A 7061-nucleotide genomic window follows, 5' to 3' on the forward strand; every position below is an offset into this window, starting at 1 on the left:
TGTTTTCATCCAATCAAATGCCAAAATTAAAAAAAAACCTTCTCTTAATTTAGTTTACACCATTAATATATTCTCAAACCTATGACGTCTTCAAATCTCATGAACAAACAATGCTTCTTAATAAAAAAACTTGACATCAGTGTCAAAATAAAGAGCACATTTTAATTAAAAAAATTAAAAAAAATCTTCATAGACCAATTTGATTCAATAAAACATTTTGATTAAATTTAATCACTCTAATAAATCTATCAAACAACTCATTCAAATAAACTAAATAAATGTCCATATATTTACTAAAATTTGCTAAATAAATTTAAATCATGAAAAAATAAATTTTAAATTTTAAAAAACAGTAATAACATTATAGTATTAAAATAAAAAAAAATCTTTTTAAAGCAATGATATTTAAAGGAGAAGTTAATATATTTGAGAATCATCAACCAACCTTTGTACATGTTTGTGCCCACATAACCCTCCAATAAATGAGCTTAACATAAAAAAAAAAACTCAACAAACTTCTTTGTGTTTATTTCAAAAAATTAATAGAGTCGAGTTCATATTAAGTGAAAAATTAGACCTGATTTTTTGTTATCATTATTAATGAATTGACAGATTATTTTACTTCTTCTAATGAAATTAAACAAGGTCGTTCTATTTTACCTTATTATTTTACCATTATGATGGATGTTTTTACTTGCTTTATGGAAGCTCGACATTCTAATTTTATTACTTCTAATCACATAATTGATAACTATAGTATATATTATCTTATTTATATTAATGATTTACTAGTTTTTGATAAAGCTAATTTATTGCTATTAACAATCTCAATAGTACTATTGATAATTTTTATGAATATACCCATTTTAGAATTAATAAAAACAACAACATAAATTATTTTACTAAGTTTGTTGACTCTAATCTTCAAAACTATTTTTGTGAGTTAAGTGGTTTCTCGCTAAAACATTTACCTTGGTATTATTTAGGTGTGCTTTTTATTTCTTCTAAGTTGCTCGCTTCTAATTGTTCTAAGTCACTAGATAAATTAGAAAATTGGCTTCTTGGTTGGAAGCTTTGTAGTAGATTGAACTATTGAAACATGCTATATAGAGTTATATTCATTATAAGTTTTGTGCCATTAATATTCCTAAAGTTTTAAGAAAGAAAATTTTTGTCTTGTGTCATAATTTTTTGTTTAATAACTATTCTAACTCTAAACTTCATACGATTGCAAGGCTTAAAGCTTCTAAACCTAAGATTTATAGTGGTCTTGGTTTGCCCTATCTTGATATGATTAATTTACCGTGAGATTCTAAAATTACTTGGAGGAACTTTAATTCTACTTCTCTTTTAGATACTTAGTGTTTTAATCATTATGGATCTTTTGGATTAAACATAGGAGCATTTCATACTCTTTTTGGAAAAATCTTGTTAAAATGACTTCTAAAATTAGGATTTTCCTGCAATTTCAACTTACTTCTAATAGTTCTCTCTATTTTTTTTTAATTTTTTTTTATCATTTGTTGAATGACACTTCTCTTTATAAGAGTTTGGTAATGAGATTTTTAATTGCTTTTATCTTCTTACTCTTACTAAAGCAGTTGTTGTTACCCTTAAAAAAAATTGAAATTTCTCTTCTCATTATATTATTCCTGATGTTTATTTAAGTTATACTCAAGAGATTCTTATTAAAATGGGTTTTAATAACTGCCTTTAGAATGGCCATGATAAGCATGCCAATAAATTCATTTTTTGTCTTATTTTTTATAGCTCTTCTTAAGTTAGTTGGAAAAAAAATTGTTTGTTTTAAAGATTATTCCAACAAATTTGTAATCAACACTCGGAGAATTTTACATCATAGTCTCAAAACTAATGATGGTTTGACTGCTATAGCTATTATAATTAATAATTTTTATGTTTATGCTTCAATCATAATGAAAATCATAATCATCTCTTTTTTATTGTGATTTTGCTCACTTTTTATTAAAAATTTGTATTCTTAATGAGAATTTTTATCTTTAAGTGCTAATATGTTACATATTCTCTCTCTCTCAAGCAAATTCATTAGTTTCTATTATTATCAAGAAGTTTGCTTGTTAGCAGTTCATGTTATTGCTTATCATATTTGGAAAGAGAGGAATGATAGAATTTAAAAAAAAAAAGTTATTCTATTGATACATTGATTTGCAATATTCATGTGATAATTAGATGGAAGACTAGGAGATTAAAGTTTAAATTTATATTTCTTTATATATTAAAGATCTTTATAATTGTGACTATTTGTTTATTTGTTTTAGGGTTTTGTTTTCGGTTTTATCTTTTGATTGGTTATTGGTTATTGTTTTTTTTTCTTTTTTTTTTTTTTTTTTTTTTTTTGCTTTCATTTGGTAGAATGGTTTGCTCCTCTATGACTTTTTTTCCTTTTTTTTGTGCTTCTAGTGTTTTTTCTGGTTTTGGTTTTCTCTTTTTGTCCCTATTTGTGGTTTTATTCCTATAGAGGGTCTTTTAGGGTTTTTCCTTATTTACTTTTTCCTTTTTGTTTTCTTTGTTTTATTTTTGTTTGGTTGTTGTTTTCTTTTTTCTCTTTAGATTGTTGTGTCTTTTGATTTGGTATTTTTGAAATATTTTCTTGACTATATTTATTCTTTAATATTTTCTTACTTTATTATATTTATTTTTAAAATTTTATTTTATGTTTGTCCTTTTGCTTTTCTTGTTATTTTCCCTTTTTGTTGTTTTTAAGTTGAAATTCCTAGCCTTTATTAAAATTCAACCACATGTTTGGATATTTATTTTGATAGTCATCATAGTTTGATAGCCATCATAGTAGGATGGAATCTCAAAAATTTTTCTTTCTGGTTAGTTATGCTCTATTTGGGTTTGAGTTTTCTGTTTTATTTATTTATTTTTGATTGATTTTTTTTTCTTTCAAGCTTATTTTTCTTCCTTTGTTGTCTTTTGTTGAGGGTTGTGTTCTTAGGTTTAGAGTTTCCTAGATTTTCTCTTTTTGTTACTTTCATTTGTTTGTGTTCTCTGATTTGGCTTTTTTGCTACCAAGGTGGAATTTATCTTCCTATCTTGATTTAGGTTGGATGTCTGTCATTGTCTTCTACTTGTTTTAAACTGCTTTCTCTTGTTTTTTTTCTCATTATTGTTCTTCTTTGTTGTAGTGGTTCCTCTTCTACTGTTGTCTTGCGTTTCTCGAGTTGGGATCTTCTTATTATTCTTGAAGCAGTGTTGGTACCTTGATTTGCCTTTCTTATTTGGGTTTCCTTCTTAGTTGGGAGCTTCTTTGCTTCTAAGGACTCTTGTTTTGTGGATTATTGATTTTTGGGTATTCTTCTGATATGAGTAGTATTGTTCATGTTATTCTTTTCTTTTTTATCATTTTTCTGTTGAGGTGTGATTTTTTCCATCTATTTATTAAAATTCAAGCATATGTTTGAATATTTATATTTTTATATGATATTTATCATACTTGGAGAGAATTTTAATAACTTTTATTTCAAGTAAGTTCTGAGCTATGTCAAAGGAGGAATTTACTTTCTTGTTTGATTTAGGTTGGTTGTCTACTCTACTTTCTGCTGGTTTAAGATTGTTGTCTTTTGATGTTTTTTTTTTCTTGTTATATGTCAATGTCATGCTATTATTCTTCTGTTTTTGTGGTTCCTCTTATGTTGTTACTTGTGTTTCTCTAATTGGAATTTGCTTCTTATTCATGAAGTTGTGTTAAGAGTTCGGTTTGTCTGTCTTGTTTAGCCTTCCTTCTTGATTGGAAGCTCCTTTTCTTATGTGGACACTTGTTTTGTGGTTTCTGGGTTTTTGGGTATTCATTTGATATGAACAATATTACTCATTTTTTTTCCCTTTTTGTCGTTTTAAAATGAGCTATGATTTTATCCAGCTATTTATTATAATTGAATAGTATATTTGAACAATTATATTTGTATAGCACATTCATTATAGTTTGAGGGAATTTTAATAATTTTTCTTGCAAGTAAGTTTTGAGCTCTGTGAGTTTGAGCAATAAGCTTGCACTATCTTGGTTTTTTACTCAATTTCTTTTTATGTATATTTCTTCTAATGTTGTTTTGTGTTGGGGTTGAGTTATCTCCGGTTTAGTTTTTCCTGGGACGTTCCTTGTTATAGCTTTTTCTTGTTTTGTTTTCTCTAATTGGGTTGAAACTTCTACTGCTATTTTTCGATTACAAAAAGAATTTGTCGATTACAAAAAGAAGTCGGTCAGTTGTTTTCTTAGGTTTAGAGTTTCCTGGATTTTCTCTTTTTGTTACTTTCATTTGCTTTGTGTTCTTTGATTTGGCTTTTTTGCTATCAAGGTGGAATTTATCTTCCTATTTTGATTTAGGTTGGATGTCTGCCCTTGTCTTCTACTTGTATTAAACTGCTTTCTCTTTTTTTTTTCTCATTATTGTTCTTCTTTGTTGTAGTGGTTCCTCTTCTACTGTTGTCTTGCGTTTCTCGAGTTGGGATCTTCTTATTATTCTTGAAGCAGTGTTGGTACCTTGATTTGCCTTTCTTATTTGGGTTTCCTTCTTAGTTGGGAGCTTCTTTGCTTCTAAGGACTCTTGTTTTGTGGATTATTGATTTTTGGGTATTCTTCTAATATGAGTACTATTGTTCATGTTATTCATTTCTTTTTTATCATTTTTCTGTTGAGGTATGATGTTTTCCATCTATTTATTAAAATTCAAGCATATGTTTGAATATTTATATTTTTATATGATATTTATCATAGTTAGAGAGAATTTTATTAACTTCTATGTCAAAGGAGGAATTGACTTTCTTGTTTGATTTAGGTTGGTTGTTTACTCTACCTTCTGCTGATTTAAGATTATTGTCTTTTGATGTTTTTTTTTTCTTGTTATATGTCAATGTCATGCTATTATTCTTCTATTTTTGTGGTTCCTCTTCTGTTGTTACTTGTGTTTCTCGAATTGGAATTTGCTTATTCTTGAAGTTGTGTTAAAAGTTTGGTTTGTCTTTCTTGTTTAGCCTTCCTTCTTGATTGTAAGCTCCTTTTCTTCTGCGGACACTTGTTTTGTGGTTTCTAATTTTTTGGGTATTCATTTGATATGAACAATATTACTCATTTTTTTTCCCTTTTTGTCGTTTTAAAATGAGCTATGATTTTATCCAGCTATTTATTATAATTGAATAGTATATTTGAACAATTATATTTGTATAGCACATTCATTATAGTTTGAGGGAATTTTAATAATTTTTCTTGCAAGTAAGTTTTAAGCTCTGTGAGTTTGAGCAATAAGCTTTTTATGTATATTTCTTCTAATGTTGTTTTGCGTTGGGGCTCCGGTTTAGTTTTTCCTGGGACGTTCCTTGTTATAGCTTTTTCTTGTTTTGTTTTCTCTAATTGGGTTGAAACTTCTACTGCTATTTTTCGTCTGCCGTCTCTTATTATTCCTCCTCCACAGTGGTTGGCGGATTTACAGTTCTTCCTCTGCTGTTGTGCTGCTTCATCCCTTGTTGGCTGATGACTTTCGAATTGGTTTTTCCTTCTTTTTCTTGGAGCAATTGTAAGAGCATGGTTTGCCTTTCTTGTTTGGGCTTTTTTTTGTTTGGAAGCATGCTTTTGTTATAGGTTTGTTTCTTTTTTGAGCGTTAATTTTTTGAGTTATTGATGCTTTCTTTGAGTTAAAACTTTTGTTTTATTTATCTGTTTAGGGTTATCGAGTTGTGGTCTTATTTTCTTTGAAACAACGTGATTCTGATCCTTAACAAATAAGAGGAACATAATATTTATCATAAAAACTTAAATTGATCGATGGGGATTTTTATTGAGCTTTACAACCATATAATTGAAGAGTCTACATATCCATAACGCAAAAAAGAACAAAGAAACTAATTGGGAATAATTACATGCCCAACACCTAAAATTTAATATTTGCAATTATACCACGGATGTCATAAATCAATGAGTGATGATGTTATAGATCGTAAAGTTTAGGTGTTAGACATGTAAATACATAAAAAATTATGTCGTACGAACATAAATGCCCCAAACAAATATATGGAAAATTCGAAAAGTTCAGGCTGTGACACATGAACTTTTTGTTGTGAAAAAAATTGTTGTTACCAGGCTAATGCACTAATCGACAATTATTTATATTCAATTCATTCATTCTGTAAAAGGTAAATAAATGTAAATTATACTATTTTGTAACTTTATTTTTATCATTAAAACTACCTAGGGTTATCAAAACAGCTCGAATGATATTTTAATATATATATATATATATATATATATATTATATATATAAAAGTAATATTTTAAAAAAAATCTAATTGACTACAAGACTACAAAAATTTATGATGATTAAGAAAATAGAATAAAAATTATTAAATTAAATTCAAATTATGTTTTAATATAAATAATAATATTTAAATATTGCTCAAACTCTTATTGTCTGGCTACATAATTAAGGCCGTTAAAAGTACTCTATTCGTGAACGGCTCGTGTTCAGCTCGTTAAACAAACGAGCCGAACACACATTTTTTGAGCTCGAAATATATACGTGCCAAACACAACTGAGCATGGCTCGCTCGTGTTCAGCTCGTTTACACCCCTAGAGCTACCAAATATACTTTCAAAAACGTACATTAATATTATCTAAACTTTAAATAACAACAGTAAAATTAGAGCAACTTTTTCAAACCATTAGAGCCAACAATTGAAAATTTGTTTCATTTACTAACAATCAAATGACCTAATTCTATCTTGCTCAGATTCAAGTCTGATAAAAAGTAACTAATTCGAACAAAATTTCTTAGCTCGTTGATAGAAGACCTGTTTAGAAAGTCAACAAACCAAGTACAAAAAATACCCAACAAGCTCACATTCAGCTCATTTGCTACCTGAGTGAATTAAGCCCATTTTTTTTTTCTGAAAACTAAAACACGTCCAATCATTAAGCAAGCAATAATAGTTATTAAGTGGGGGCAATTTTGCCACAGCAATCACCCCCAAAACAATCATTATGTTAATGAAATTATATATATATATATATATATATATATATATATAT

This window comes from Phalaenopsis equestris, unplaced genomic scaffold (genome assembly GCF_001263595.1).
Source record: "Phalaenopsis equestris unplaced genomic scaffold, ASM126359v1 Scaffold001269, whole genome shotgun sequence".
Taxonomy (NCBI): Eukaryota; Viridiplantae; Streptophyta; class Magnoliopsida; order Asparagales; family Orchidaceae; genus Phalaenopsis; species Phalaenopsis equestris.